Below are 20,571 nucleotides of genomic sequence, written 5' to 3'. Positions count from 1 at the left end.
CTCACCACCATCAGAACATACCTTCAAAGCTATCAGCTTAAAGAAAAAAAAAAGCGCCGCACCACCACCAGGTGGGCTTGATCCTCCAACCTTCCGGTTAACAGCCGATCGCGCTAGCCAATTGCGCCACGGAGACAATCGTGCTCTACTCTCACCACCATCAGAACATATCTTCAAAGCTATCAGCGCAAAGAAAAAAGCAACACACCACTCCCGGGATGGCTCGAAACTCCAACCTTTCGGTTAACAGCCGATCGCGCTAGCCAGTCGCGCCACGGGGACAGTCCTACTCTACTCTCACCACCATGAGAACCTATCTTCAAAGCTATCAGCGCAAAGGAAAAAGCAACACACCACCGCCGGATGGGCTCGAAACTGCAACCCTTCGGTTAACAGCCGATCGCGCTAGCCAATTGCGCCACGGAGACAGTCCTGCTCCACTCTCACCACCATCAGAACATATCTTCAGAGCTATCAGCCCAAAGAAAAAAAAGCGCTGCACCACCACCGGGTGGGCTCGAACCTCCAACCTTTCGGTTAACAGCCGATCGCGCTAGCTAATTGCGCCACGGAGACAGTCTTGCTCCACTCTCACCACCATCAGAACATATCATCAAAGCTATCAGCCCAAAGAAAAAAAAGCACCGCACCACCACTGGTTGGGCTCGAACCTCCAACCTTTCGGTTAACAGCTGATCGCGCTAGCCAATAGCGCCACGGAGACAGTCGTGCTCCACTCTCATCACCATCAACACATATCTTGAAAGCTATCAGCGCAAAGAAAAAAGCAACACACAACTCCCGGTAGGGCTCGAACCTCCAACTTTTCGGTTAACAGCCGATCGCCCTAGCCAATTGCGCCACGGAAACAGTCCTGCTCCACTCTCACCACCATCAGAACTTATCTTCAAAGCTATCAGCCTAAAGAAAAAAAAGCGCCGCACCACCACCGGGTGGGCTCGAACCTCCAACCTTTCGGTTAACAGCCGATCGCGCGAGCCATTTGCGTCACGGAGACAATCGTGCTCCACTCTCACCACCATCAGAACATTTCTTCAGAGCTATCAGCCCAAAGAAAAAAAAGCGCCGCACCACCACCGGGTGGGCTCGAAAACCTCCAACCTTTCGGTTAACAGCCGATCGCGCTAGCCAATTGCGCCACGGAGACAGTCGTGCTCCACTTTCACCAGCATTATACATATCTTCAAAGCTAACAGTGCAAAGAAAAAAGCAACACACCACTCCCGGTAGGGCTCGAAACTCCAACCTTTCGGTTAACAACCGATCGCGCTAGCCAATTGCGCCACGGAGACAGTCCTGCTCCACTCTCACCACCATCAGAACATATCTTCAAAGCTATCAGCCCAAAAAAAAAAGTGCCGCACCACCACCGGGTGCGCTCGAAACTCCAACCTTTCGGTTAACAGCCGATCGCGCTAGCCAATTGCGCCACGGAGACAGTCCTGCTCCACTCTCACCACCATCAGAACATATCTTCAAAGCTATCAGCCCGAAGAAAAAGAAGCGCCGCACCACCACCGGGTGGGCTCGAACCTCCAACCTTTCGGTTAACAGCCGATCGCGCTAGCCCATTTGCGCCACTGAGACAGTCGTGCTCCACTCTCACCACCATCAGAACATATCTTCAAAGGTATCAGCGCAAAGAAAAAAGCAACGCACCACTCCCGAAAGGGCTCGAAACTCCACCCTTTTGGTTAACAGCCGATCGCGCTAGCCAATTGCGCCACGGAGAGAGTCCTGCTCCATTCTCATCACCATCAGAACATATCTTCAAAGCTATCAGCCTAAAGAAAAAAAAACGCCGCACCACCACCAGGTGGGCTCGAACCTCCAATCTTTTGGTTAACCGCCGATCGCGCCAGCCAATTGCGCCACAGAGACAGTCGTGCTCTACTCTCACCACCATCAGAACATATCTTCAAAGCTATCAGCCTAAAGAAAAAAAAGTGCCGCACCACCACCGGGTGGGCTCGAACCTCCAACCTTTCGGTTAACAGCCGAACGTGCTATCAGATTGCGCCACGGAGACAGTCGTGTTCCAATCTCACCACCGTCAGAACATTTCTCCAAAGCTATCAGCGCAAAAAAAAAGAAGCGCCGCATCACCACCGGGTGGGCTCGAACCTCCAACCTTTCGGTTAACAGCCGATCGCGCTAGCCAATTGCGCCACGGAGACAGTCGTGCTCCACTCTCTCCACCATCAGAACATATCTTCAAAGCTATCAGCGCATAGAAAAAATCAACACACCACTCCCGGGAGGGCTCAAAACTCCAATTCTACGGTTAACAGCCGAACGTGCTAGCCAATAGCGCCACGGAGACAGTCGTGCTCCACTCTCACCACCATCAGAACATATCTTCAAAGCTATCAGCGCAAAGAAAAAAGCAACACACCACTCCCGGTAGGGCTCGAACCTCCAACTTTTCGGTTAACAGCCGATCGCCCTAGCCAATTGCGACACGGAAACAGTCCTGCTCCACTCTCACCACCATCAGAACATATCTTCAAAGCTATCAGCCCAAAGAAAAAAAAGCGCCGCACCACCACCGGGTGGGCTCGAACCTACAACCTTTCGGTTAACAGCCGATCGCGCGAGCCATTTGCGTCACGGAGACAATCGTGCTCCACTCTCACCACCATCAGAACATTTCTTCAGAGCTATCAGCCCAAAGAAAAAAAAGCGCCGCACCACCACCGGGTGGGCTCGAAAACCTCCAACCTTTCGGTTAACAGCCGATCGCGCTAGCCAATTGCGCCACGGAGACAGTCGTGCTCCACTTTCACCAGCATCAGAACATATCTTCAAAGCTATCAGTGCAAAGAAAAAAGCAACACACCACTCCCGGTAGGGCTCGAAACTCCAACCTTTCGGTTAACAACCGATCGCGCTAGCCAATTGCGCCACGGAGACAGTCCTGCTCCACTCTCACCACCATCAGAACATATCTTCAAAGCTATCAGCCCAAAGAAAAAAAAGTGCCGCACCACCACCGGGTGGGCTCGAAACTCCAACCTTTCGGTTAACAGCCGATCGCGCTAGCCAATTGCGCCACGGAGACAGTCCTGCTCCACTGTCACCACCATCAGAACATATCTTCAAAGCTATCAGCCCGAAGAAAAAGAAGCGCCGCACCACCACCGGGTGGGCTCGAACCTCCAACCTTTCGGTTAACAGCCGATTGCGCTAGCCCATTTGCTCCACTGAGACAGTCGTGCTCCACTCTCACCACCATCAGAACATATCTTCAAACGTATCAGCGCAAAGAAAAAAGCAACGCACCACTCCCGAAAGGGCTCGAAACTCCAACCTTTTGGTTAACAGCCAATCGCGCTAGCCAATTGCGCAGCGGAGAGAGTCCTGCTCCATTCTCATCACCATCAGAACATATCTTCAAAGCTATCAGCCTAAAGAAAAAAAGCACCGCACCACCACCAGGTGGGCTCGAACCTCCAATCTTTTGGTTAACCGCCGATCGCGCCAGCCAATTGCGCCACAGAGACAGTCGTGCTCTACTCTCACCACCATCAGAACATATCTTCAAAGCTATCATCCTAAAGAAAAAAAAGCGCCGCACCACCACCGGGTGGGCTCGAACCTCCAACCTTTCGGTTAACAGCCGAACGTGCTATCCGATTGCGCCACGGAGACAGTCGTGCTCCAATCTCACCAACGTCAGAACATTTCTCCAAAGCTATCAGCGCAAAAAAAAGAAGCGCCGCATCACCACCGGGTGGGCTCGAACCTCCAACCTTTCGGTTAACAGCCGATCGCGCTAGCCAATTGCGCCACGGAGACAGTCGTGCTCCACTCTCTCCACCATCAGAACATATCTTCAAAGCTATCAGCGCAAAGAAAAAATCAACACACCACTCCCGGGAGGGCTCAAAACTCCAATTCTACGGTTAACAGCCGAACGTGCTAGCCAATTGCGCTACGGAGACAGTCGTGCTCCACTCTCACCACCGTCAGAACATATCTTCAAAGCTATCAGCGCAAAAAAAAGCAACACACCACTCCAGCGAGGCCTCGAAACTCCAACTTTCGGTTAACAGCAGATCGCGCTAGCCGATTGCGCCACGGAAACAGTCCTACTCCACTCTCATCACCATCAGAACATATCTTCAAAGCTATCAGCGCAAAGAAAAAAGCAACACACCACTCCCGCGAGGGCTCGAAACTCCAACCTTTTGGTTAACAGCCGATCGCGCTAGCCAATTGCGCCACGGAGACAGTCCTGCTCCACTCTCATCACCATCAGAACATATCTTCAAAGCTATCAGCCTAAAGAAAAAAAAGCACCGCACCACCACCAGGTGGGCTCGAACCTCCAATCTTTCGGTTAACAGCCGGTCGCGCTAGCCAATTGCGCCACGGAGACAGTCGTGCTCCTCTCTCACCACCATCAGAACATATTGTTACGACCTCAGTAGGCGTCTGGGGGTTTATTGATACACGGTTCGAGGGACGAGCCGTATCGGCGCAGGCAGATGAAGATGATGATCTTCTTCTTCCACCCCTTGCTTCTTTTTCCTTCTTCGTCCGGCACATACGTGGCGTAACATTTCCCCCCTCGCAGACAAAGCGCGCCGCGCGTTTCATGCAGTGTCGCGTTGACTGAAAGGCTTCAGGCGAGCGACATGCGTGACCTCTGTCTTTCTGGAACGTCTCCCGCTAGCTGTAAGACGTGCGATGCGGTAGTCGACTGCGCTCAGGCGGTCAAGGATAACAAAAGGTCCGATGTAGTGCGCGAGCAGTTTTTGGCACAAGCCACGTTTGCGTAAAGGCTTCCACACCAACACGAGATCTCCCGGAATATATGTGGCCTGCCGGTGCTTGCTGTCATAACGAACTTTCGATCTGTCTTGCGAGGCTATTGTACGTAAACGAGCAAGACGACGAGCTTCTTCGGCGAGACAAAGAGTTTCTGCTAGGGAGATTTCTGATTGGTCCCGATCAGAGAAGGAAAATATTGTATCCAGAGTATGACGGGGGGGTCGAACATAGAGGAGGAAGAACGGGCTGTAGCCGGTGGTCTCATGTTGGGAAGTATTAAACGCGTATGTGACGAACGGCAAGACATCGTCCCAGTTCTTGTGGTTCGAGGCAACGTACATAGAAAGCATATTCACCAGTGTTCGAATTGTTCGCTCGACGAGACCATTCGTCTGCGGGTGATAAGGCGTCGAGTGTCTGAGCTCTGAGCCACACATACGGAGAAGTTGTTCGACAACGTCTGCCGTGAATTGACGTCCACGGTCACTTATGATGACGCGAGGGGGCCCATGACGCAGTATGATAGAATGGAGAAGGAAGGACGACACTTGACCAGCAGTCGCGGATGGCAGGGCAGCAGTCTCGCAGTACCGAGTAAGATGGTCAGCACATACCACAATCCATCTGTTGCCTTTCGATGAACGCGGAAAAGGGCCCACCAGGTCAATGCCAATTTGTTCGAACGGAGAACTGGGAGGCGTCACAGGTTGTAGATGTCCGGCCGGAGCTGCTGAGAGAGATTTGTGCGCCTGGCATTGCGCACAACTGGCCACGTACAACTCAACTGACTGGCGCATACGTGGCCAGTAGAAGCGTTCCTGGGTACGATGAAGAGTGCGCGTCGTTCCGAGGTGACCTGAAGTGGCGTCATCATGCATGGCGTACAAAACAGATGACCGTAGTGCCTCTGGAACCACCAGCAGGAAGCGGGAACCGGTGCCGGAGATGGATTTCTTGTACAGTAGACCATCACGGACGCAAAAGCGGCTTTCCGGAGTGGATGCTTGTGCGATCACGAATAACGGATTCAAACTCACGTCCTTCCGCTGCTCAGTTTCAAAGGTGGCCTTATCCGGGAACGCTGGTGCTACGGACGCAATCAGATGATCGAAATCGTCAGCGTCGCAAACTGTAGCATCAACTGGCATCCTTGAAAGGCAGTCCGCGTCCGCGTGTTTCCTGCCGCTCTTGTACGATACCGTGAAGTTGTACTCTTGCAGCCGGAGGGCCCAGCGTGCTAGACGGCCTGACGGATCCCGAAGGTTGATAAGCCAGCACAAAGAATGATGATCCGTAACTACTTGGAAAGGACGACCGTATAGGTATGAGCGGAATCGCTGCACAGCGAAGACGAGTGCAAGGCATTCTTGTTCGGTCACAGTGTAATTGCGTTCCGGCTTACTTAAAGTGCGACTGGCATATGCGATTACGTGTTCCACTTGATTACATCGCTGTATCAGGACTGCACCTATGCCAATGCCGCTTGCGTCGGTGTGAACTTCAGTCGCCGCAGAAGGATCGAAGTGCCGCAGGATAGGCTGCGACGTGAGCAAGAACTTCAGTTGGTTGAAAGAAGTTTCACAATCAGGAGTCCATTCAAAACTAGCACCTTGGCGGAGAAGACAGGTCAGTGGAAAGGCAACTTCTGCAAAGGCGGGAATAAATCGGCGAAAGTAAGAGCAGAGGCCCAAGAAGCTCCGAAGCTCCTTCACTGAGCCAGGTGGTTTAAAAGCTCTAACAGCCGCCGTCTTATTCGGGTCGGGCCTGATGCCATCCTTGTTGACGAGATGTCCCAGCACCAGTGTTTGTCGAGCTCCGAAATGACACTTCTTTGCATTAAGAACCAAGCCAGCATTTCGAATACATTTCAAAACCAGCTCTACCCTTTCGTTATGTTCACTGAATGTACGCCCGAAGATAACAACGTCGTCAAGATAACACATACAGATGTTCCACTTCAGGCCGCGCAGAATGGTGTCCATGAATCTTTCAAATGTAGCGGGCGCGTTACATAGACCAAAAGGCATCACGTTAAATTCATATAGTCCATCCGGAGTAACGAAAGCCGTCTTTTCTTTGTCCATTGAATGCACAGGTATTTGCCAATAGCCTGAGCGTAAGTCTATGGACGAAAAGTAGGATGCTGAATGGAGGCAGTCTAGAGCGTCATCAATGCGTGGGAGAGGGTAGACATCTCTCTTTGTGACGGAGTTTAGACGGCGATAGTCCACACAGAATCTCCAGGTACCATCCTTCTTTTTGACTAGAATCACGGGAGCCGCCCAAGGACTCGATGATTCTCGAATGACACCCTTCTGCAGCATATCACGCACTTGTTCATCAATTATCTTGCGCTCAGACGGCGACACTCGGTAGGGTTTCTGGCGGATGGGCTGTGCTGTTCCCGTGTTTATCCTGTGGAGAATCCGAGACGCGGGAATCGAGGGCGCATGGTCATGGGAAAAATCGAAAATCGCCACGTATTTTGACAAAACGTCCAGAAGCATGCGGCGTTTGTCAGTAGTAAGTGACTTGTCGATCATAGGTAAAAGTTTTGAATCGGCCGTAGAAGTATTGGCTGAGGCCCCACCTGGAGCATCACTGAGGGCAGCCACTGCCATCGGTGAGTATGTTTTGAACTTGGCAAGCTTCAGTCCTCCTGGTAGAACCACCGACTCAGCTGAACAGTTTACCGCCCATAGTCCTGTGCGTCCTTGAACGAGTGACACTATGCAATGCGGCACCAATGTGTTCTTCTTAATGCAACTGAGATGAAAGGGCTCCACTAATGCGTCGAACGCACTGTCACTGTTTTCAATGCGTGAAGAGTATACAGGAACACAGACTGCAGAGAATGCCGGCACAATGCTATCTTCACTGACCCGGAGCGCACCGTGCTCCCTGTCTGAATTCTCTAATAGTTCTCCAGGGGCAGCATCACATATGTACACCTCTCCATTTCTACAATCAACAGTGGCGCCACACATTCGAAGGAAGTCAATCCCCAGGATTATGTCGTGTGTGCTCCTTGGAAGAATCGTAAACTCTGTGACAAACACTTGATCACCCAAGCACACTTCTGCGGTACAGACACCAATGGGACACAGCGAGTTACCACCAACGCCACAGAATGTTGTTGCCTTCTCCCACAAAAACATCACCTTTTGTCCTAAACGGTGTTTAAAAGCAGCACTCATAATCGAAACTGTAGCACCAGTGTCCACCAAAGCCATCGTACACACACCATCAACAAAAACTTCTACCTTGTTCTTGAACATCAACACAGACGGGGGTATTTCGTTTTGCAGCAAGTCACCAGCGACCTCACCCCCATCGGCCGCACTGTTTAGTTTTCCTGATGTGGTGACGATGAGCGGCGCCGTGGCGATGGAGACCGGTGGGATCGAGGCGCAGGAGGTGGCGTCACACTTCGATCAGAGGCAGGGGAGTTGTTGCGCCAGTGTCCGTGCCAGAAGCTGCTGCCGGGTCTTGAGTCGGTGGGCCAGTGTCCTTGAAAAGGTGGGACAGCAGGTTTATCGGTCAAGCTTGTCCACTGATCATAGCGTGGTATGCGCGAACGATCGCAATACCTCGATATGTGACCAGTCAGACCACAGTTGTAGCACACAGGCGCAGGACGAGGTCGTCGCCGTTCTTCGAAGTTTTCACGTCTGCGAGCGTTCGCGTAAGCCCGAGATTCAATGAAATCAGTTGTCGGTGGGTGGTATGGGCGTACGGAACGGAAACGTTGAGGGTACTGTGATCGCTCGTAAAAAACCGGACTTGACTGCTGAATACGCCGAGGCCCTGCAACCTCCGTTGCGTTGACGGATGGATGTTCATAAACTGTAAGCTGTGGGGCAGTGGTGTCCTGCGGGAAATAGGATGGAGACGTGGCAGCTGCCCGTTCACGTGTCATTTCGCCATGTCTGAGTAACTCTTCCCGAACAATTTGGCGGATGGTTGCCGAAAGGTCACCAGTTGAGGCCGCTTCTATGCTGGCTACTGAGGTGACATTTGCCAGACGACCAAACTTAGGCGCTATTCTGCGCTGCTTCAGGGTTTCAAACGTGCGGCAGTGCCGTACAACGTCAGACACTGAAGTCAGGCTTTCCCTGCTAATAAGGAAGTTGTAAACATCTTCTGCAATTCCCTTCAGCAAATGCCCCACCTTGTCCTCTTCCGACATGCTGGAATCGACTTCCCTACACAGCCTCAAAATCTCTTCAGTATACACGGTGCAGGTCTCACCGGATAGCTGGGCCCTCTGTGCAAGACTCTGCTCGGCAAGCTTCTTTTTTGCAGCTGAGTTGCCGAAACACTTCTTGATTTCTTCAACAAAGCGTTCCCATGTTGTCAGAATATCTTCATGGTTCTCATACCAAACGAGGGCAACATCAGTGAGGTAGAAAACAACGCGTGACAGTTGGGAGGCAGCATCCCATTTGTTGCAGTTGCTTACTCGCTTGAAATGTTTGAGCCATGAGTCCACGTCGTCATTGGCCCTCCCGGAGAAGGTTCGTGGCTCTCTGTGATACGGCCAAGAACTGCTGGGGACTGGTTCCCGAGCTTCTGTTTCGTCAGGCATGATGGCCAAAGAAGGAGGCAGGCCGGCGAGGCGACGACTCCGGCGAAATCCGAGGGGTAGCGGTCCCGTCGTTGGTTCCTATACCCAGCACCTTCCACCACTCTGTTACGACCTCAGTAGGCGTCTGGGGGTTTATTGATACACGGTTCGAGGGACGAGCCGTATCGGCGCAGGCAGATGAAGATGATGATCTTCTTCTTCCACCCCTTGCTTCTTTTTCCTTCTTCGTCCGGCACATACGTGGCGTAACAATATATTCAAAGCTATCAGCCCAAACAAAAAAAAAGCGCTGCACCACCACCGGGTGGGCTCGAACCTCCAACCTTTTGGTTAACAGCCGATCGTGCTAGCCAATTGCGCCACGGAGACTCTCACCACCATCAGAACATATCTTCAAAGCTATCAGCGCAAAGAAAAAAGCAACACACCACTCCCGGTAGGGCTCGAACCTCCAACTTTTCGGTTAACAGCCGATCGCCCTAGCCAATTGCGCCACGGAAACAGTCCTGCTCCCACTCTCACCACCATCAGAACATATCTTCAAAGCTATCAGCCCAAAGAAAAAAAAAGCGCCGCACCACCACCGGGTGGGCTCGAACCTCCAACCTTTCTGTTAACAGCCGATCGCGCGAGCCATTTGCGTCACGGAGACAATCGTGCTCCACTCTCACCACCATCAGAACATTTCTTCAGAGCTATCAGCCCAAAGAAAAAAAAGCGCCGCACCACCACCGGTTGGGCTCGAAAACCTCCAACCTTTCGGTCAACAGCCGATCACGCTAGCCAATTGCGCCACGGAGACAGTCGTGCTCCACTTTCACCAGCATCAGAACATATCTTCAAAGCTATCAGTGCAAAGAAAAAAGCAACACCACTCCCGGGAGATCTCGAAACACCAATTTTTTGATTAACAGCCGAACGTGCTAGCCAATTTCGCCGCGGAGACAGTCGTGCTCCTCTCTCACCACCGTCAGAAAATTTCTTCAGAGCTATCAGCCCAAAGAAAAAAAAGCGCCGCACCACCACGGGGTGGGCTCGAAACTCCAACCTTTCGGTTAACAGCCGGTCGCATCAGCCAATTGCGCCACGGAGACAGTCGTGCTCTACTCTCACCACCATCAGAACATATCTTCAAAGCTATCAGCCTAAAGAAAAAAAAGCGCCGCACCACCAACGGGTGGGCTCGAACCTCCAACTTTTCGGTTAACAGCCGATCGCGCTAGCCCATTGCGCCATGGAGACAGTCGTGCTCCACTCTCACCACCATCAGAACATATCTTCAAAGCTATCAGCCCAAAGAAAAAAAAGCGCCGCACCACCACCGGGTGGGCTCTAACCTCCAACCTTTCGGTTAACAGCCGATCGCGCTAGCCATTTGCGTCACGGAGACAGTCGTGCTCCACTCTCACCACCATCAGAACACTTCTTCAGAGCTATCAGCCCAAAAAAAAGCGCCGCACCACCACCGGGTGGGCTCGAAAACCTCCAACCTTTCGGTTAACAGCCAATCGCGCTAGCCAATTGCGCCACGGAGACAGTCGTGCTCCACTTTCAACACCATCAGAACATGTCTTCAAAGCTATCAGCGCAAAGAAAAAAGCGACACACCACTCCCGGTAGGGCTCGAAACTCCAACTTTTCGGTTAACAGCCGATCGCGCTAGACAATCGCGCCATGGAGACAGTCGTGCTCCACTCTCACCACCGTCAGAACATATCTACAAAGTTCTCAACGCAAAGAAAAAAGCAACACACCACTCCCGGGAGATCTCGAAACTCCAATTTTTTGATTAACAGCTGAACGTGCTAGCCAATTGCACCATGGAGACAGTCGTGCTCCATTCTCACCACCGTCAGAAAATTTCTCCAAAGCTATCAGCGCAAAGAAAAAAAGCGACACACCATCCCCGGGTTGGCTCGAAACTCCAACCTTTCGGTTAACAGCCGATCACGCTAGCCAATTGCGCCACGGAGACAGTACTGCTCCACTCTCACCACCATCAGAACATGTCTTCAAAGCTATCAGCCCAAAGAAAAAAAAAGCGCCGCACCACCACCGGGGGGGCTCGAAACTCCAACGTTTCGGTTAAAAGCCGATCGCCCCAGCCAATTGCGCCACGGAGACAGTCGTGCTGTACTCTCACCACCTTCAGAACATAACATCAAACCTATCAGCGCAAAGATAAAAGCAACACACCACTCCCGGGAGGGCTCGAAACTCCAACCTTTCGGTTAACAGCCGATCGCGCTAGCGAATGGCGCCACAGAGACAGTCCTGCTCCACTCTCACCACCATCAGAACATATCTTCAAAGCTATTAGTTCAAAGAAAAAAAAGCGCCGCGCCACCACCGGGTGGGCTCGAAACTCCAACCTTTCGGTCAACAGCCGATCGCGCTAGCATATTGCGCCACGGAGACAGTCGTGCTCCACTTTCAACACCATCAGAACATATCTTCAAAGCTATCAGCGCAAAAGGAAAAAGCAACACACCACTCCCGGTAGGGCTCGAAACTCCAACCTTTCAGTTAACAGCCGATCGCGCTGGCCAAATGCGCCACAGAGACAGTCCTGCTGCACTCTCACCACCATCAGAACATATCTTCAAAGCCATCAGCCTAAAGAAAAAAAAAGCGCCGCACCACCACCGGGGGGGGGGGGGGCTCGAAAATCCAACGTTTCGGTTAAAAGCCGGTCGCCCCAGCCAATTGCGCCACGGAGACAGTCGTGCTGTACTCTCAGCACCATCAGAACATATCATCAAACCTATCAGCGCAAAGATAAAAGCAACACACCACTCCCGGGAGGGCTCGAAACTCCAACCTTTCGGTTAACAGCCGATCGCGCTAGCGAATTGCGCCACAGAGACAGTCCTGCTCCACTCTCACCACCATCAGAACATATCTTCAAAGCTATTAGTTCAAAGAAAAAAAAGCGCCGCGCCACCACCGGGTGGGCTCGAACCTCCAACCTTTCGGTTAACAGCCGATCTCGCTAGCCAATTGCGCCATGGAGACATTCGTGCTCCAATCTCACCATTGTCAAAATATATCTCCAAAGCTATCAGCGCAAAGAAAAAAGAAACACACCACTCACGGGAGGGCTCGAAACTCGAACCTTTTGGTTAACAGCCGATCACGCTAGCCAATTGCGCCATGGAGACAGTCGTGCTCCACTCTCACCACCGTCAGAACATTTCTCCAAAGCTATCAGCGCAAAGAAAAAAAAAGCGACACACCGTCCCCGGGTGGTCTCAAACCTCCAACATTCCGGTTAACAGCTAATCGCGCTAGCCAATTGCGCCACGAAGACAGTCCTGCTCCACTCTCATCACCATCAGAACATATCTTCAAAGCTATCAGCCTAAAGAAAAAAAAAGCGCCGCACCACCACCAGGTAGGCTCGAACCTCCAATATTTCGGTTAACAGCCGATCGCGCTAGCAAATTGCGCCACAGAGACAGTCGTGCTCCACTCTCACCACCATCAGAACATATCTTCAAAGCTATCAGCGCAAAGAAAAAGCGACACACCACTCCCGGGAGGGCTCGAAACTTCAATTTTTCGGTTAACAGCCGAACGTGCTAGCCAATTGTGCCACGGAGACAGTCGTGCTTCTATCTCACCACCGTCAGAATATTTCTCCAAAGCTATCAGCGCAAAGAAAAAAAGCGCCGCGCCACCACCGGTTGGGCTCGAACCTCCAACTTTTCGGTTAACAGCCGATCGTGCTAGACAATTGCGCCACGGAGACAGTCGTGCGCAACTCTCACCACCATCACAAAATATCTTCAAAGCTATCAGCGCAAAGAAAAAAGCAACAAACCACTCACGGGAGGGCTCGAAACTTCAGTTTTTCGGTTAACAGCCGAACGTGCTAGCCAATTGCGCCACGGAGACAGTCGTGCTCCAATCTCACCATCGTCAGAACATTTCTCCAAACCTATCAGCGCAAAGAAAAAATAGCACCGCGTCACCACCGGGTGGGCTCGAGCCTCAAACTTTTCGGTTAACAGCCCATCGCGCTAGACAATTGCGCCACGGAGACAGTCGTGCTCCACTCTCACCACCATCAGAACATATTTTCAAAGCTATCAGCGCAAAAAAAAGCGGCACACCACTCCCGGGAGGGCTCGAAACTTCAAATATTCGGTTAACAGCCGAACGTGCTAGCCAATTGCGCCACGGAGACAGTCGTGCTCCTCTATCACCACCGCCAGAACATTTCTTCAGAGCTATCAGCCCAAACAAAAAAAAAGCGCCGCACCCCCACGGGGAGAGCTCGAAACTCCAACCTCTCGGTTAACAGCTGATCGCGCCAGCCAATTGCGCCACAGAGACAGTCGTGCTCTACTCTCACCACCATCAGAACATATCTTCAAAGCTATCAGCCTAAAGAAAAAAAAAGCGCCGCAGCACCACCGGGTGGGCTCGAACCTCCAACTTTTCGGTTAACAGCCGATCGCGCTAGCCCATTGCGCTACGGAGACAGTCGTGCTCCACTCTCACCACCATCAGAACATATATTCAAAGCTATCAGCGCAAACAAAAAAAAGCGCCGCACCACCACCGGGTGGGCTCGAACCTCCAACCTTTCGGTTAACAGCCGATCGCACTAGCCAATTGCGCCACGGAGACGGTCCTGCTCCACTCTCACCACCATCAGAACATATCTTCAAAGCTTTCAGCCCGAAGAAAAAATAAGCAACACACCACTCCCGGGAGGGCTCGGAACTCCAATTTTTCGGTTAACAGCCGAACGTGCTATCCAATTGCGCCACGGAGACAGTCGTGCTCCAATCTCACCACCGTCAGAACATTTCTCCAAAGCCAACAGCGCAATGAAAAAGAAGCGCCGCATCACCACCGGGTGGGCTCGAACCTTCAACCTTTCAGTTAACAGCCGATCGCGCTAGCCAATTGTGCCACGGAGACAGTCGTGCTCCACTCTCACCACCATCAGAACATATCTTCAAAGCTATCAGCGCAAAGAAAAAAGAAACACACCACTCCCGGGAGGGCTCGAAACTCCAATTCTACGGTTAACAGCCGAACTTGCTAGCCAATTGTGCTACGGAGACAGTCGTGTTCCACTCTCACCACCGTCAGAACATTTCTTCAGAGCTATCAGCCCATAGAAAAAAAAGCGCCGCACCACCACCGGGTAGGCTCGAACCTCTAACCTTTCGGTTAACAGCCGATCGCGCTAGCCAATTGCGCCACGGAGACAGTCGTGCTCCACTCTCACCACCATCAGAACATATCTTCAAAGCTATCAGCGCAAAGAAAAAAGCATTACACCACTCCCGGTAGGGCTCGAACCTCCAACTTTTCGGTTAACAGCCGATCGCCCTAGCCAATTGCGCCACGGAAACAGTCCTGCTCCCACTCTCACCACCATCAGAACATATCTTCAAAGCTATCAGCCCAAAGAAAAAAAAAGCGCCGCACCACCACCGGGTGGGCTCGAACCTCCAACCTTCCTGTTAACAGCCGATCGCGCGAGCCATTTGCGTCACGGAGACAATCGTGCTCCACTCTCACCACCATCAGAACATTTCTTCAGAGCTATCAGCCCAAAGAAAAAAAAGCGCCGCACCACCACCGGTTGGGCTCGAAAACCTCCAACCTTTCGGTCAACAGCCGATCACGCTAGCCAATTGCGCCACGGAGACAGTCGTGCTCCACTTTCACCAGCATCAGAACATATCTTCAAAGCTATCAGTGCAAAGAAAAAAGCAACACCACTCCCGGGAGATCTCGAAACACCAATTTTTTGATTAACAGCCGAACGTGCTAGCCAATTTCGCCGCGGAGACAGTCGTGCTCCTCTCTCACCACCGTCAGAAAATTTCTTCAGAGCTATCAGCCCAAAGAAAAAAAAGCGCCGCACCACCACGGGGTGGGCTCGAAACTCCAACCTTTCGGTTAACAGCCGGTCGCATCAGCCAATTGCGCCACGGAGACAGTCGTGCTCTACTCTCACCACCATCAGAACATATCTTCAAAGCTATCAGCCTAAAGAAAAAAAAGCGCCGCACCACCAACGGGTGGGCTCGAACCTCCAACTTTTCGGTTAACAGCCGATCGCGCTAGCCCATTGCGCCATGGAGACAGTCGTGCTCCACTCTCACCACCATCAGAACATATCTTCAAAGCTATCAGCCCAAAGAAAAAAAAGCGCCGCACCACCACCGGGTGGGCTCTAACCTCCAACCTTTCGGTTAACAGCCGATCGCGCTAGCCATTTGCGTCACGGAGACAGTCGTGCTCCACTCTCACCACCATCAGAACACTTCTTCAGAGCTATCAGCCCAAAAAAAAGCGCCGCACCACCACCGGGTGGGCTCGAAAACCTCCAACCTTTCGGTTAACAGCCAATCGCGCTAGCCAATTGCGCCACGGAGACAGTCGTGCTCCACTTTCAACACCATCAGAACATGTCTTCAAAGCTATCAGCGCAAAGAAAAAAGCGACACACCACTCCCGGTAGGGCTCGAAACTCCAACTTTTCGGTTAACAGCCGATCGCGCTAGACAATCGCGCCATGGAGACAGTCGTGCTCCACTCTCACCACCGTCAGAACATATCTACAAAGTTCTCAACGCAAAGAAAAAAGCAACACACCACTCCCGGGAGATCTCGAAACTCCAATTTTTTGATTAACAGCTGAACGTGCTAGCCAATTGCACCATGGAGACAGTCGTGCTCCATTCTCACCACCGTCAGAAAATTTCTCCAAAGCTATCAGCGCAAAGAAAAAAAGCGACACACCATCCCCGGGTTGGCTCGAAACTCCAACCTTTCGGTTAACAGCCGATCACGCTAGCCAATTGCGCCACGGAGACAGTACTGCTCCACTCTCACCACCATCAGAACATGTCTTCAAAGCTATCAGCCCAAAGAAAAAAAAAGCGCCGCACCACCACCGGGGGGGCTCGAAACTCCAACGTTTCGGTTAAAAGCCGATCGCCCCAGCCAATTGCGCCACGGAGACAGTCGTGCTGTACTCTCACCACCATCAGAACATATCATCAAACCTATCAGCGCAAAGATAAAAGCAACACACCACTCCCGGGAGGGCTCGAAACTCCAACCTTTCGGTTAACAGCCGATCGCGCTAGCGAATTGCGCCACAGAGACAGTCCTGCTCCACTCTCACCACCATCAGAACATATCTTCAAAGCTATTAGTTCAAAGAAAAAAAAGCGCCGCGCCACCACCGGGTGGGCTCGAAACTCCAACCTTTCGGTCAACAGCCGATCGCGCTAGCATATTGCGCCACGGAGACAGTCGTGCTCCACTTTCAACACCATCAGAACATATCTTCAAAGCTATCAGCGCAAAAGGAAAAAGCAACACACCACTCCCGGTAGGGCTCGAAACTCCAACCTTTCAGTTAACAGCCGATCGCGCTGGCCAAATGCGCCACAGAGACAGTCCTGCTGCACTCTCACCACCATCAGAACATATCTTCAAAGCCATCAGCCTAAAGAAAAAAAAAGCGCCGCACCACCACCGGGGGGGGGGGGGGCTCGAAAATCCAACGTTTCGGTTAAAAGCCGGTCGCCCCAGCCAATTGCGCCACGGAGACAGTCGTGCTGTACTCTCAGCACCATCAGAACATATCATCAAACCTATCAGCGCAAAGATAAAAGCAACACACCACTCCCGGGAGGGCTCGAAACTCCAACCTTTCGGTTAACAGCCGATCGCGCTAGCGAATTGCGCCACAGAGACAGTCCTGCTCCACTCTCACCACCATCAGAACATATCTTCAAAGCTATTAGTTCAAAGAAAAAAAAGCGCCGCGCCACCACCGGGTGGGCTCGAACCTCCAACCTTTCGGTTAACAGCCGATCTCGCTAGCCAATTGCGCCATGGAGACATTCGTGCTCCAATCTCACCATTGTCAAAATATATCTCCAAAGCTATCAGCGCAAAGAAAAAAGAAACACACCACTCACGGGAGGGCTCGAAACTCGAACCTTTTGGTTAACAGCCGATCACGCTAGCCAATTGCGCCATGGAGACAGTCGTGCTCCACTCTCACCACCGTCAGAACATTTCTCCAAAGCTATCAGCGCAAAGAAAAAAAAAGCGACACACCGTCCCCGGGTGGTCTCAAACCTCCAACATTCCGGTTAACAGCTAATCGCGCTAGCCAATTGCGCCACGAAGACAGTCCTGCTCCACTCTCATCACCATCAGAACATATCTTCAAAGCTATCAGCCTAAAGAAAAAAAAAGCGCCGCACCACCACCAGGTAGGCTCGAACCTCCAATATTTCGGTTAACAGCCGATCGCGCTAGCAAATTGCGCCACAGAGACAGTCGTGCTCCACTCTCACCACCATCAGAACATATCTTCAAAGCTATCAGCGCAAAGAAAAAGCGACACACCACTCCCGGGAGGGCTCGAAACTTCAATTTTTCGGTTAACAGCCGAACGTGCTAGCCAATTGTGCCACGGAGACAGTCGTGCTTCTATCTCACCACCGTCAGAATATTTCTCCAAAGCTATCAGCGCAAAGAAAAAAAGCGCCGCGCCACCACCGGTTGGGCTCGAACCTCCAACTTTTCGGTTAACAGCCGATCGTGCTAGACAATTGCGCCACGGAGACAGTCGTGCGCAACTCTCACCACCATCACAAAATATCTTCAAAGCTATCAGCGCAAAGAAAAAAGCAACAAACCACTCACGGGAGGGCTCGAAACTTCAGTTTTTCGGTTAACAGCCGAACGTGCTAGCCAATTGCGCCACGGAGACAGTCGTGCTCCAATCTCACCATCGTCAGAACATTTCTCCAAACCTATCAGCGCAAAGAAAAAATAGCACCGCGTCACCACCGGGTGGGCTCGAGCCTCAAACTTTTCGGTTAACAGCCCATCGCGCTAGACAATTGCGCCACGGAGACAGTCGTGCTCCACTCTCACCACCATCAGAACATATTTTCAAAGCTATCAGCGCAAAAAAAAGCGGCACACCACTCCCGGGAGGGCTCGAAACTTCAAATATTCGGTTAACAGCCGAACGTGCTAGCCAATTGCGCCACGGAGACAGTCGTGCTCCTCTATCACCACCGCCAGAACATTTCTTCAGAGCTATCAGCCCAAACAAAAAAAAAGCGCCGCACCCCCACGGGGAGAGCTCGAAACTCCAACCTCTCGGTTAACAGCTGATCGCGCCAGCCAATTGCGCCACAGAGACAGTCGTGCTCTACTCTCACCACCATCAGAACATATCTTCAAAGCTATCAGCCTAAAGAAAAAAAAAGCGCCGCAGCACCACCGGGTGGGCTCGAACCTCCAACTTTTCGGTTAACAGCCGATCGCGCTAGCCCATTGCGCTACGGAGACAGTCGTGCTCCACTCTCACCACCATCAGAACATATATTCAAAGCTATCAGCGCAAACAAAAAAAAGCGCCGCACCACCACCGGGTGGGCTCGAACCTCCAACCTTTCGGTTAACAGCCGATCGCACTAGCCAATTGCGCCACGGAGACGGTCCTGCTCCACTCTCACCACCATCAGAACATATCTTCAAAGCTTTCAGCCCGAAGAAAAAATAAGCAACACACCACTCCCGGGAGGGCTCGGAACTCCAATTTTTCGGTTAACAGCCGAACGTGCTATCCAATTGCGCCACGGAGACAGTCGTGCTCCAATCTCACCACCGTCAGAACATTTCTCCAAAGCCAACAGCGCAATGAAAAAGAAGCGCCGCATCACCACCGGGTGGGCTCGAACCTTCAACCTTTCAGTTAACAGCCGATCGCGCTAGCCAATTGTGCCACGGAGACAGTCGTGCTCCACTCTCACCACCATCAGAACATATCTTCAAAGCTATCAGCGCAAAGAAAAAAGAAACACACCACTCCCGGGAGGGCTCGAAACTCCAATTCTACGGTTAACAGCCGAACTTGCTAGCCAATTGTGCTACGGAGACAGTCGTGTTCCACTCTCACCACCGTCAGAACATTTCTTCAGAGCTATCAGCCCATAGAAAAAAAAGCGCCGCACCACCACCGGGTAGGCTCGAACCTCTAACCTTTCGGTTAACAGCCGATCGCGCTAGCCAATTGCGCCACGGAGACAGTCGTGCTCCACTCTCACCACCATCAGAACATATCTTCAAAGCTATCAGCGCAAAGAAAAAAGCATTACACCACTCCCGGGAAGGCTCAAGCCTCCAAGTTTTCGGTTAACAGCCTAACGTGCTAGCCAATTGCGCCATGGAGACAGACGTGCTCCAATCTCACCACCGTCAAAATATTTCTCCAAAGCTATCAGCGCAAAGAAAAAAAAAGCGACACATCATCCCCGGGTGGGCTCAAACCTCCAACCTTTCGGTTAACAGCTAATTGCGCTAGCCAATTGCGGCACGGAGACAGTCGTGCTCCACTCTCACCACCATCAGAACATATCTTCGAAGCTATCAGCGCAAAGAAAAAAGCGCCAAGCAACCACCGGGTGGGTTCGAACCTCCAACTTTTCGGTTAACAGCCGATCGCGCTAGACAATTGGGCCATGGAGACAGTCGTGCTCCCCTCTCACCACTGTCAGAACATATCTACAAAGCTATCAGCGCAAAGAAAAAAGCAACACACTACTCCCGGGAGATCTCGAAACTCCAACCTTTTGGTTAACAGCCGATCACGCTAGCCAATTGCGCCATGGAGACAGTCGTGCTCCACTCTCACCACCGTCAGAACATTTCTCCAAAGCTATCAGCGCAAAGAAAAAAACGCGACACACCGTCCCCGGGTGGTCTCAAACCTCCAACCTTTCGGTTAACAGCTAATCGCGCTAGCCAATTGCGCCACGGAGACAGTCGTGCTCCACTCTCACCACCATCAGAACATATCTTCAAAGCTATCAGCGCAAAGAAAAAAGGGCCACGCCACCACCGGGTGGGCTCGAACCTCCAACTTTTCGGTTAACAGCCGATCGCGCTAGACAATTGCGCCATGGAGACAGTCGTGCTCCACTCTCACCACCGTCAGAACATATCTACAAAGCTATCAGCGCAAAGAAAAAAGCAACACACCACTCCCGGGAGATCTCGAAACTCCAATTTTTTGATTAACAGCCGAACGTGCTAGCCAATTGCGCCATGAAGACAGTCGTGCTCCATTCTCACCACCGTAAGAACATTTCTCTAAAGCTATCAGCGCAAAGAAATAA

The sequence above is a fragment of the Rhipicephalus microplus genome, unplaced genomic scaffold, assembly GCF_043290135.1.
Source record: "Rhipicephalus microplus isolate Deutch F79 unplaced genomic scaffold, USDA_Rmic scaffold_26, whole genome shotgun sequence".
NCBI lineage: Eukaryota > Metazoa > Arthropoda > Arachnida > Ixodida > Ixodidae > Rhipicephalus > Rhipicephalus microplus.
The sequence above is the reverse complement of the archived record's forward strand: the minus strand, read 5'-3'. Positions refer to the sequence as shown.